Source organism: Plectropomus leopardus, chromosome 4 (assembly GCF_008729295.1).
Source record: "Plectropomus leopardus isolate mb chromosome 4, YSFRI_Pleo_2.0, whole genome shotgun sequence".
Lineage (NCBI taxonomy): Eukaryota > Metazoa > Chordata > Actinopteri > Perciformes > Serranidae > Plectropomus > Plectropomus leopardus.
This window is the reverse complement of record NC_056466.1, coordinates 4,083,978-4,097,871: the sequence shown is the minus strand read 5'-3', so window position 1 is coordinate 4,097,871 and position 13,894 is coordinate 4,083,978. Positions and strand designations below refer to the sequence as shown.

Genomic DNA, 13,894 nt, shown 5'->3' with positions numbered 1-13,894 from the left:
TACAATATAGAACTTTCTTTCCACCTGTTATGTGTCTACATCTTTGGCAGCAAAAAGCCAATTAGTCATCATCCGTTTGTGGTTTTGAGATGTCCAAACTTTCTTCTATCTATGAGATAATGTCTTCCAATTAGAAATCCTTGAAGTCACCAGCTTAGGGTGTCTCAGGTTGTTTTTTGAAAAGCTGTTTAGTTGCATAATTGAATCTTTTATCAAAAAAGTGCAAACCTTGACAGAGTTCTGGTCTGTCAGACAGCATTTGTTCAGCCAAATTTAAAGTGTGTAGTTCACAGGTTCTTTCACAACAGCTTTAGCTTTGAGGTTAGCAGATAATTGCTGTAGTGGGAGAAAGTGTCCTGTGATCAAAAGGCCAAAGCTTTCATCACCCTTTGCAGCAACCGAGTCCTGGGTGTCCTTGAGCTTGTTCCTTTTTCCTCCTGGGAAGCTGGAAATGTTAAAAATTACAATGCAGACACGATCTGTCCTGCAGCGAACAAATACGACCGCTGTGATGGATAACAGAGGTTATATTTTAACACCATAGCATCATCAAATGACTTTCATTGGAGATTAAAAGTTAGTTCTTTTCTGTGAGTGTCACATGAATGAACAACAAAAATCACATGTTAATATCAACCTTCAGCTCTTCATTCACAGCTTTTTTTCCCCATAGAACGAGTTTAATAATTCAAAGAGCAGGTCAACATTTAATGAGAACTAAGCTACACCAGCCTGCAGCACAAATGATCTCTGCAAGCTGGAAGACTGAAATTCGTGACAATATAATCAGCAGTGTGTCATAGCACAGCAAATGTTTTATTTATAACGAATATTTTATGTGTCATTAAGCGTCTAGGCCCCCCTTTTTCGAGAAGGGGCCAGTAAAAATAACAATGATGAACGTCTAGAATATGCATTACTGTTAACTACTGTACTTAGCACTGTGGCTACTGTGCCATGGCACTGTGCATAAACACCTGTTCAGGGTGACACATGAGCCAACAAAGCAACCATTAGACCAACACCTGCTCCTAACATTACCATTCATTTGATACATGCTACTGCAGAGAAGAAATCGAAAATGAAGCAACACATTGCGGCATGCAAGATGTGAAAGATCAACATCAAACCAAGCATACTTTTAGAAAAGTAATTCCTCAAAAAAACCGCTGTATGTTTTTAGATGCTAAGGGCCAGATTATACTCTTACAACAAGTGCTTTTAAACGTTTAGAATGGCCACACAGAAAGGTGGAAACACTTTTCACTAGTAGCAGAAGAATATTTAACTTTCACTATTCACAACTCTGATGCTGCATTTACATGAGTTTTCATTGCTTTCTTTACAGGGACAGGCCCCCCCCCACCCCCCCCACACCAAAAAAAAAAAAGAAAATTCAATGTTTCCTCTTTTTTATAGTGCCATTTATCAGTCTAGATTGTTTTGTTGTGAGTTGCAGAGTGTTAACTGTAAAGACTTCTGCTTTCTCTCCAATATAGTGGAACTAGATGGCACAAGGGTTGTGTGCTCAAAGCACCAAACTAAGATAAAATAAATTTACAAAAAGAAAATAAAAAAACACAAGCCAGTCGATGTCTCCAACACTCTGCAACTCACACCAAAACAGTGTCCCTTTATGATTAAAATTATTGGGAATGAAAGATATGTTTTTAGTCATATACATGTTTATTAATAACACTTTTATCCATCTCATGTTTTTCATAATGTGAACTTACATCCATGATGCCTCAGAAAGATTTTCAGAGTCAGTTTGGTTTCAAGCAGAGCATTTCATCCTGAAGCACCCCTGCTTCACACTCCACAGCTACAAAATATTTTATTATCGTGTTTCAGTCCCGCTTAATTATTCATACAGCTAGCGAAGGCATTTCATTCAGTTGCAGCATATCATCTTATCACAGATAACGTCAGCAATCATCGTATTTCATTTGTCTGGTCACAATAGCCCTCGGCATCTCATTGTTGCCAATGACCAAAGCACCCCTTATTTCTATTGTGTGTCTATTGTGTGTCTATTGTCTCTGCTACAACATTAATATTTGTGTTATCTCTTACCTGGATGAAGGGGTGGATGAGTTCACCTGAGAGGAGAGAGGTGATGGAGAGAGAAGAGACAAGGGTTGGAGATGAAGGTAAGAAAATTGGGAGGGAGGACACTATAACACTTTTATAGCTGCCTCCAAACGAAATATACAATTACCCCACATACCCCCCTCACCCACCACATCCCCTCCGCTCAGTATTCTCTCTATTTTGAGAAAGGCGGGGTGGCTCTCAAGACATGACACACACACCGCTGGCCCTTGAGTGCGATCGCTTTCTCTGCAGCACGAACAAATCACACACAGACCTATTAATAATACCACCTTATCTGACTGTCCCTCAGACCTTTCATCCACACAGGTCTTTTCTCTTTCCCTGCATGACTCTCTTTTGTTTTTACACATATATTTCACACATACTATTATCTAATTTGATTTATTCTGTAATCTTGTTATAAATGATTGGTCTTTTCACTGTCAGAGTTGCCAATATTTTGAAAAAAAAGTTCAAAGATGGGGGTTTATGCGATAAGGTGAAATTTATTATCTGACGATAAAAAACATCAATTTTTTCATATCTTGCTATATTGTTTATTTTGTTTACATCATTTGGTAATGCTTTGCGACTACACAATGCACGGCACCAAAACAGTGGATACTTAACTTTATTTAACATTATAACAGCATTTTATTAAACTTTATTATAACAGCAATTTATCTGTTATTTAATTTATGGCAGTAGCTACTGAATTTATAACTGTAGTTCATTTAATGATTATGCATTTTAGTAGTTTACAATAGTTTTGAGGAGATTTCAAATATAGAGGAATAAATAGTGTATCGCGATATAACCTTAAAATATTGTGATATTATTTTAGTGTCATATCGCCCAGCCCTAGGGGGAAATATTGAATTTGCAGTCTGACAGTGCTGTGCTGTTTTTGCAGTCTTGTTCAAGAAATCTTCCAGTTAGTAACACAGATTATATATGGGAATCATTAAAAAACAAACAAACAAACAAAAAAAAAGTGGATGTATCATTTTCTACAGCTTGGAAAGAGAGGATGAAGGGTGAAGTGAGACATTTTTGAAAAAAAGAGAGCATGAAGTGATCTCAATAGTTTTTAGTAGTTTACACAATACATATTGAAAAAATCAGAATACACAAAAAGAATACACATAATATTAAGAAAATGAAAAAGCTAGTGCATACAAGTTACCCAAATGCCACTCTAAACAGCTTTGTCTTTAGCTGACTTTAAAAGAAACCACAGTGTTGACAGACCGAATGGGTGCAGGCGGAGCAATCCAGAGTTTAGGTGCTATGGCCTCAAAAACTCAATCACCACGGGTCTTTAGACGAGAGTGAGGGACAGACAATAAATTTGGCATATTTGACATATGAGCGAGCTAAAGAATGCGGGCCAAATAGTTCATTCACTTGAGCAGGAGTCGTGTAGGACTGAGTAACGCTTCATAAGTAAGAATCTATTCGACCGTACCAACACTGCAGTTCATATCAGCCTCTAAAGTCTTTGAGCATCTTTTACAGCTCCAAGTGTACAAAGCCATTAAACTAAAATATGGTTTTTATCTTGTTGTGGAGTTCTGACCCCAAGTGGTCAAAAAAAACTGTTGCAGCTTTACAAATCATCCTTTAACATTTCTTACTCAGGAATGTTCTGAACTTGAACCTGAACAACCTCAGAGGGCAAGGTACTTTAACTGCAAAGACTACGTTTTTGATCCCCCTGAAGGAAAGCTATGCCTGTGTAAGTTTCATTTTCGCATTTCTCTCTTTTACCCCAACAACTTCTACTCTTCATTTCCTTTCTCCCAGTATCTCTCATTTCATTTCTTTTGCTCAAACTGTCCATTACTTTCCTAATGTCTCCTTCACATCTCGCCCCCTTCCATTTGCCTCTCTCCATATCAGACAACAACTTTGCTCCTCTTTCTCGGCGTCCGTATCTTCTTTATCACTTATCAGTCTCTATTCTGTTGGGATCCCAGCAGCCTGTGTGACTCCTCTTCCTCTCCTCTTCTCATCTCATTTTGCTTTTCTTTTGTTGAGTGATATAGACCATCTCCTTCCTCTTTGCCAATCAGGGCTAAAAGAGGAATTCATTTATGGTAACTGAATGTATGAGAACCAGTTGTAGACAGCAGCAGACTACTGTTTGGGATCAACAAAAGCAAGTATTTTTTAATGAGAGTTTGGAACATTTCCAGCTAACTCTAGGCACCAAAGAAAAAATGTTCACATAACTCTAACCAAGTGGTTTTTGTGCCTAAACCTAGCCGTCCTTTGACCACAGCATTTTCATAACATAAAACTGAATACTGAAACATAAAGCAACAAAATGTTTTACACATTCATTGGAAACGCATAAAAAAACATATAATTGTGGCTTTAGGGTCAACTGCTTCTCAAAGATCATGTACTTGTCCTGCAGTCTTGGAGCTGTGTTGCTCAACAGCCTTATACATAAACAATACTTGTCTGTCTCTGTCTCTTGATGTCCTGTGCTGACCCTCTGTTCCCTCAGTGTCCTGTCCTGAGAATCTCTTAATGTTCTCCTCTCTGTTGAATTACCCCTCATCAGCACCTTTTAGCATTGTAGAGGGACAAGAGAGGGGCGGGGCAGTGCGGTGAGGACAACACACTGGAGGGATTTGTTGTGGGGAGAAAGGGTCAGGTGAGGAAAAAGGAGAGATGCAGACATAAATATGGATGGGTTAATGTAAATAAGGCACTAAACGAGGAGAGGCAGGCCAAGAGTTTGTCAAGGACGAGACTGGAGAGGAGTAATGAGGATAATAAAGGGGTGACAATGTTAAAACTAAAGAACAGAACAAACAAAGTGTAGGGTGGACAGGACAGAGAGAATCTAAAAAATCTTTAATGTTTTTGTACTCATGATTTTAAGCATCCATACCATAGTGTTTATTAACTCAAATGGAAAAGGAGACAATGCAGATTTGGACGGATACATACAATACGGGCAATAATTGTAGTAGTGGGGTATCAAATGATATTAATACACAAATTTGAGAGCAGTTCAGTTTGTTTTCAGCTCATAGTAAATAAAGTGTGATGTTTAAGGCGCTGCAGTAACAGTTTAACTTACAGCTAAACTTCAACTGTTAAACCAAAAATTCACACAGCAAAAATTTCGTAGCCGATTGCTTCAAAATAAGCTATGCTTTTAATTTTTTAATTATACAAAACTTTATATAACTTTGTTTTTAACAGTATTGTATTTCATTTTATTATAACAGTACTTTATTTAGCTTAAATATAAAAGCTATTTATTTTAATTTATTGTAACAGTATTTTATCATGACTGTACTTTATTTATATGTATTATGACTGCACTCTATTTAACATCGTTATATGACAATAACTACTTTATAAAATTTTATTGAAACAGTCGTTTATTGAATAATTTTGTATTTTGATATATGTAATATCATGTATCACAATATAACTCACAAATGATTCAATTTCCTTCTTCAGCCATATCACCCAGCCCTAAAAAAATGATATTAGATATACAGAATGCTCCACAGATCAAACTGAAAACAGAAGGGGGAAATGAGGTGACGTACAGAGAAAGAGACAGAGAAGAATTTAAATGTGTTTTAATGACCAACCTGCTATTCAGGGACAGGTGGTGCATTAAATCATGGCGGGGGTCGATACAAGCTGCAGCTGTGTATGTGAGTGTGTGTGTGTATGTATGTGATTATGTATGGTAGTGATATAACTAGGGTATCCCTTGTCTACTCACCCAAAGATTAGTAGACACTGACCCTAAAAATAACCATTGTGGCACCCACTTACTGTACTTACTGTTATGTGTTAGAATATCACGTCTGCTTGTACAGTAAAGACTCTTAAGGCCTTGACGTACCTTGTCATATTGGTTATTAAGTATAAGCATAGTATAAGCATGCATACAAACCTAAAAAATATTTTTTACAACACAGCTGTTGAGGGAACAATGAAACAGCTGCGTTTGGGAGTTACACCTCTTCCTTTTTGCTCTAGAATCTGAGAGCAGATGATTTTGATAAAGCAGCGTTATGTGGCATGCAAATATGTTTTTGTTTAAGCATGAATCATATCATGTTAATCAAATCACTTTACTTTTAAATGTCTAATGATATGTCACTCTGGCATTTTGCAGGCTGGCATCTTTGCTTTTTTGTGGTAACTCCAAACTTGTCCTATTTACATGTTGTGTGTTCTTAGCTGGCTGACAACATTCTGGAGTCGACTGATTTTGTTCAGAGTTGCTCGGTGTGTGAACTTGGCTCAGTTTAATTAGGTTGTGATGTCAGGTGAGCAAAATTTAGTGTCAGGAAAATTCCCAATATCAACTTCAATTTGACGTAGAATACTGACAATGGATGCAATGAAATTTTCTTGGTTTAATTTGTGTTGTAAAGTAACAAAAATCTAATGTATTTTGGATGTGTCATGCATTAATTTTAAGGTATGGAGAACAAAACACAACATTTGTAATGTTAACCTACATGTGAAATTCTAATGTTAAACATTTAAAATATTGTCAACCAGATTTTCATTGCAACCCAAATTTTACATCTGTCTGACCTATGAGTCCAGCGTCTTTGTCATATCGTATTGATATTTGGTGCCAGCTGGGCGGCAGCTTCGCTGTCAGGACAGGACCAATGCTGCGGTCAGATACAGAAAGAAATGTAAAAATAGATGTAATGTGTGGGAGTGGAGGCTTTGGAGTTGTTAACCTTTGACAGAGCTGCATGTTGTATTGAGTAATAATTTATTGCTTCTGCTGTTCAGTAATTAGCAATGTGACATTAATGAGTTTGCAGTCATCAGTTTGTACTCATTTGGGTTGGTGACTTGACTGCAGCACCCCTCAAAACCCCACAAGCTCAGTTCAGGCCAACATGAACAGAGGAGTGGGAGAAGGAAGCCCCTCTTTTTGCCAAATGTGCATGACTGCACTGCAGGCACTGGTTACGGTGGTATATTTAGTGCTAATATTACGGCTGGTGTGTGTGGGCGTGCGTGGGAGATGGTGAGTTTTAAAAGGAATGCACCAAGTTGTTGGGAGTTTGGCTTGTTACACAGCCAACATGTTAAGTAATGAGACACCAGATCTTCCACATTTCCTCGGTAGATTCCAGTTAGTCATGCTGATTGTTTAGTTTCTACTATGTTTAGGGACAGTGGGTGAATAGCATTATCTCTACAGGAAGAAAATTAAAATTTCATGTATTTGAACATAATTTTATTTCTTTTTTTAATTTATGCTCATCGGTAGATATGGAGATGGACGGAGCCTTCTGTCTGTACTCTGTGTTAATGTCATCCATGTTTGTGTGCATTTTCGGAAAGCTTACAGATGCGAATGAAACTCAACAGTATCACTGAGAATTATGGGGGCAGTGTAGCAAAGTTCAAGTGAGATACGACTGTGGACATTTAAAAATTTAAAAATGGATGGAACAAATCAATACTATAGTGAAAAGATGTATTTAATTGCCTCCAACGCTCAACGCTGCCTCCGTTAAAAAGCACATTATTACAACCTCCTCCACCATCATCTTGTTTGTTGTTGTGTAAAATCAATCAATAAATCAGACTTTATTTGTATAGTACTTTTCATACAAAGGAACTATAACACAAAGTGCTTCATACAATAAGACCAAAATCCTCCCAAGCTCTACTACTGTTAGTTAGACAACTGGACACAGGAGTCGAAGAACATACATAATGAAATGCTCTTTTTAATTTACACTAAGCATCTCAGGTTACCAATAGCAACAAATCCTTTTCCTTTGTTGCAGTTTTCTTCTCTCTGTCATCAATTCCTCAACTACGAGTGAATTTGTTCACTGTTGTAAAGAATCTCTCTCACTTAATCATTTCGGGATCACTGTCTTACAATAACAACCATGCTTCTCTATAAAGCCCCTTTCCCACTATACAAGAGACCTACTAATACCTGCTAACATATGTCCTTTTTATTTAATGGATAAGACGACAATCAATATTTACTCCTTGGTCAGTTGACTCTGCAGTAGTCAGGTGGTCACAGGTATTTATCACTTCCGGCTCCAATCAGCGCTGATTTTCAGCAATAGAAATACAACATCTGGGTGAATGCACTTATTTTAGCCCTTTGTTAGCATGATACAGTGACAGGCTGCCACAAAATACCATCCATCTCCTTCCAAGGAGTGCTCGAACGTTGTTCCAAAATTTGTTGGCATGAGTTTGAAAGAGAGTCAGAATAAGTAAGAGGTAAGAAAAAGAAGTAATCATTGTGACATTTTCACTGGCCTTTATGCTGCTTTCTACTGTTTGATAACCCGATTTTTGGCCCAACTGTAACGTCGAACATGACGCACTAGAGAAAAAAACAAAAAAAAAAAAACCAAACAGTAAACATACACACAGAAAGGCATAGTCGTCAGCTGCAGAGCCATCTACACAGCTCTGGTCTACTGGCAATGGGAAAGGAGACTTTCGCCCATTTTTAGTTTTCTCGTTTTTAGATAACCTGCTCACACCAGAAGAGAAGGGCTATAAGCTATTGTCTTTTTAAAACAAAACTAAAAAGTTGTTTTTTGAAGCAGAGGATATCAGATATTTGATAAAACTTTCAAGTTGTACCTCCCGAATTATAGTCACAGATTGACATTGTACTCTGACATGAAGTCTCAGTGTTTAGATTAGCCCTGTGTCACCTCTTCGTCTTTCTACTTCCCTTATGATGTCTCTACGGTAACCAGCTGTCAAAATGGTAAACAGGGGCCGTGTGTTTGCTGAAACTTTCTGTCAATCTCACTTCTTCTGTTTCTCTCTGTGCGTATATGTGTCTACCTATTTGTCTGTCAACTTAATGGCTTATTGTATGTCATCAGCTGACTTTTTCACAGTGTACTTCTGTTTCAAAGTTATATTCCAAGACCAGCATCCCATAAACTATATACAAACAAAGCCACAGTACACTCTGTTTGACACACACACACACACACACCTTCTTTCACACATATACACATATACACATTCACAATCCACAAATTCTCTCTTGCACACAAACACGCAGAGCAGGCTCTAGCAGCTGGCCTGACCTTGAAGATAAATACACCCTTGAAAAATGTTTCTGCAATTCATGGCTGGCAATGGTCTGTTATATGAGCAGCGTTTCAAAGGATCCATCTCAGGCTGCATGAAAATAGATATAGAGCCAATATGTGACACACACACACACACACACACACACACACACACTATCCTCTATGCACCGTCACACTCTATAGCACTCCATTACACTCCATTGCTTTCTTTTTTCATACACACACTTACACTCTTGTTTCACAGACAAGCAAATATTCACACCTACACAGTCTCTCCTCATACACACTCCCACACTCTCTTTCTGTGTCTCTTTTCTTGCACTTGACTACATTTTTACTGTTTGCACACCAATAAGTTGACTAAGTCACGACCGAAACATTCGTGCAAACACGGGTAAAAATCCCAGTGAACATTGCAGAGGGAAAACGCCTTCAGCACACCTTATCCACAGTCACATAATTGCAACCACAAGCAAACAGCTTGCTGAGTGTAGATACTGCGCGTGATGTGTTGACATACAGAATGAACACTTCCCCTTCATTGCCAGTTTTCAGAGAGTCTGAAGCAGAGCTGATGCCACAAAGAGTGATTAAAAAGATTCACATTAATTCAATTTATAACCAAAACAAGTGCCCTTCATTTAATCTCAAGCATTTAAGACACATCTCAGATTAGACAATAAATCATAGTTGCTCTCTCTCTCTCTCTCTCTCTCTCTCTCTTGCTCCCTTACACAAACCACACAACTTTGCTGACATCTAGTGTTATAAACTTTCATCACTTCAGATTTTATTTCACTTATTTCTCTCTCAGGTTAATTTCAACCATCAGCAGTCTTTGTCTGTTTTTATTTACAAGAAAATAAGGGTGAGAGGTCAACACTGCCTTTAATGGTGTGTGTTTATGTAAAGGTAGTGATTTGGAGAATGTGTACTTTCTGGCTCAGGTGAGATAAGAAGTGAGAGAAGAAAGGAAGAATGTCAGCTCACACTTCAAGAAAAGAGTTGACTAAATGGGTGGAGGAGGCAAATTACCTCCTGAACAGTGAGGAGCCTGATAACAGGATTAAACTTAAGGGGATATCTATGTGAACACATTTATAAATGCTATTCCATTAAACATATATCATGAATTAATCTTCAGTATTTTTCAAACATAGCTCTATTTCCCCAGTGAATAATGGGAACAACATCAATTTGGTCCAGTACTGAGCAAAAGGGCTGCAGGTGTAAAACAGACTGCAGTGTAACCTCTCTGAGCATCCTCGCACTGTCAATTTATGGCCAGAGTTTAAGATGAGCCTTTTTGTTAAAGAATTTCACGAGTCGTGAATCAAAAAAACAACTTTGCAATAAGTGGACAACCCACTCTGCCTCCATGTGTTTGTGCTGTGTTCACAGCTTGCTCTGCTGCAACCAAGTGGCCAAAAAATCTGTTATGGCAGCAGATTTTTTTTGTGACCAGTTTTTTTTTTTATTGCTTTTTCATATCCAAAGCCTTGTGTTTTCATTTAAGTAATTAGTAAACAAACACATTTGCATTTTTGATAATCATATAGCTGCTCATTATATAATTATACCTTTCCATACAAAAGCAGAAGAAAAACATCTTAAAGCTTATAAAGATGCTGAAGTCGTCACCAACTGATTGTTTTGTTGAAAATTATCATGTAGTTGCACCGTCTCCACTTACACTGCAACTTCATAAATAGATCGTTATAACAGCTTTGTTGCAAAGAGTGACATCTCATTTATAGCAGCATCGCTGTCACCAGCTGGTTAACCCTGAAAACACATCAAGAAGCGGTGATGTATGACTCGCCACTATTATTACGTGTTTCTGCTGCTGGGAGGTGTGGTCATGTTTCGGGTTAGAAGAAATTCAACAGTTCATAGGTCAACATGTCACAGCAGTCACAGGACTCTGTGAGACTGTCAAATTCAGTGCCTTAATTGATACAACCTCCCAGTGTTGGTGTTATTCCTGTCTCAAATGAATGCAAATCACATTTGTGCCAAGTAACTGTCACTGTACAGCGCAGAGTGTCAATCTCATCATAAATGTAAGGAGATGTTGTCTGACACAGTTTGCTCATGGCGGAAATAATTTAGTTTGAAGTGGAAAAAATTCTCTCGGCTCTTCTATCAGTCGTCTCTCTCATCTTTCTGTGACAAAAGTTGAGTACAAAATGTCTTTCACCTGTTTGTGGAAGCTGTGAACTTTTAGTGATATCTTAACTCTAAGTTGCTGCAACTAACTTGAGTAGCGCAAACTGTTTTTACAAAGTCGTAGTGTAACTTCTGTACGATATTCAAATGAATGAAGTTAACACGTAGCTGGTGCAACAGCTGGTGAAAAACGTGAGCAAACTAATCTTTATGAGCAGCTGCGAAACTTAGTCGAACCTACCATTCAGATATTTTCATTCATTTTAGATTCTTAAAAAAAAAAAAAAGACGGCTCACTTTATCGCCGTAAGTCTGACTTTTACTTTTCCATCTGTTTATTTTAGTTTGATTTGTCTGTTACACATCCTTCATATCTCACTAGTGTTGTCAAAAAAAATATTGGTAATGTTTAAAGTCACTCTGCTTGGTTATATTTATCCTTTAATAGCATTTTAAATTGAATGCTTTCAATGTCAGTTTTCCTCATGGTATTAATGTTAAAGGTAACAGATATCTGGATTTTTCAGAGTATTGTACCCCCCCAGCTGCCTGGTAAAGGTTTTTCGGGGGGCATTATTTTTCCTCACTCGGTGTGAGGGTCCAAGGACAGAGGGAGAGTGCTGAAAATTAAAAAAAAAATTGAATAACAGCAACATCCCTTCCTGTATGTAACTACATATAGGGTAAAATGCTCTACAGTATGTTGTGTACTTAATGTTTACTCTGCTTGGCGATAAATCGTGATAACAGCTGACCTTGGTGGAAACATGTAACCATTGGCTTGTGTGACGTTAATGAACCATTGTGTGATACAGTGTGGGAGGCCGAGAGAAGCTGCCAATACTCAACAACCGTCTTGCTTGTTCACAGTATTTACACTAATCAGTCAAACTGAACGTGGGAGTGATTAAATGATGCTTAAGACAGTGTGTGTGGTACCACTGGTACACACTCTGCAGGAGACTGCCGAAGCTCTGTAAGAATAATCAGTGAAAGGTCATTTCCTGTGATGGACGTGCTTGGGGACTCTCAGGGCATGAGGTGACCCAAAGGTTTCTATTTTTAAATCTGTTTTTCATAACTCATTTACAGCTGGTAATTTTGGTACAGTGGCCTCTAAAATAAAGGGGAGACTGAAAAAAACAGATTAAAAATAACTTGCAATATCATCTGAATAACTCATTTATATGCATTATTTTTTCACCTATTTTAACAGCTGAAATATGCTGTTCACTATATGTTGATAAACAACATTTATTATAGATTTGATGCATGTTATGTGACTTGGTTTGGAAAAACAGCTACTTTGTAATTGTCAGCTCCTTTAACTCATCTTGTGTTTATTATTTCAGGGTGAATCACACCACATGGCTGAATGTAAAGAAGCATGTTGAGTTTGGCGTGTCATTACCAAAAGGGATCGTACACCCAGTGGTGAGAATACAGAGACTGCGCTCACCTTCACCTATTCTAACATAAACGCATGCACCAGAAACTTCATTTCAGGGCACAAAGAAGCATTATGACAGGTGACAGGAGGGCGGATTTGAGCATCTTCTTTGTTAATACCTTAAATGACACACCCGTGGCCAATCCCTGTGAAACTGTTCAAAACTGGCACGCTGCCAGTTTGTACCAGACAGACATGGTTTTGACTCCTTTTAAAAGCAAACAACATCCAGCAATTTCACTTAGGGTATATCAAATCTTATGCCACATGCTGCTTATACCAAAATGCAGCCTGTGTGACAAGTAAACAAATAGCCACTTGTACCAACAGTGATGCAAACAGACTGTGAACGTATCCATGTAAAGGCCTGACTGACTGAATCCAACCTGAAGGGACAGACAGCAGTTATGAGCTGTCCAAATCAGCTAAGAAGAAAGAAGAAATGTTGGCATTTAATGTCTCTGCAAACCATGATTATGTTACATTTGCATGTTTCACAAGTATATCAACGTTTCTAAAGCGATGTAGTTTATGAGCAGACTTAGTCCAAAGCATGGGATAGGCCTCAGGTGGTAAAGTACCTGTCCTTTGTCACCTGACTAAATAAGTACCCTTTTTGAAAGACTTTTGCTTCTTTTTCTAATTTTATACTTTTAATTTGGCCATGTCATCATTCTTAATTAAAAGGGTGTCGTAACTGCAGTTGGGTTCTAATTCTGCAAGACCACAAATGCTCCTTCCAGGTGCATGTAGCATAGCTCTTTAGACAGTTCATATGTAAGTGCAGATATTTCCACTGCTCGTTACCGTGCACAAATGCACATAGTGTACTAAGGCCTTAAGGCGAGCACATACAAACCTCCCGGCAGGATATGCTTTGAAAGTGCACTTTTTTTTTTTTTTTACATGTGCCTTATGGAAGGGTTGACCTTTTTTTATTAACTTGAACATGTGTCCTCAAAAATGTCTGTGCATGGCACTGGAAGGAAAAGACAGTGAATGGTGTGTCACATAGATGGCTGCCGAGCTGCAAACCACTGTTTGACAGCAAAACCAGTTAAGATTTAGCAAG

The 13,894-nt window shown here is 38.0% G+C and overlaps 1 protein-coding gene across 3 annotated transcripts in view; it reads right to left on the bottom strand.

Annotated features, from left to right (window-relative positions):
- Positions 1–13,894, bottom strand: part of pvalb7 (parvalbumin 7) — a 50,212-nt gene that overhangs the window by 4,546 nt on the left and 31,772 nt on the right. For 2 of the 3 annotated variants that reach the window (XM_042484669.1, XM_042484671.1), the window contains exon 2: positions 2,077–2,102. The gene's annotated coding sequence lies outside the window, so the exon portion shown is untranslated. Of the gene's footprint in view, positions 1–386; positions 446–2,076; positions 2,103–13,894 lie in introns of all 3 variants that reach the window. The other variant, XM_042484670.1, reaches the window with a different exon arrangement.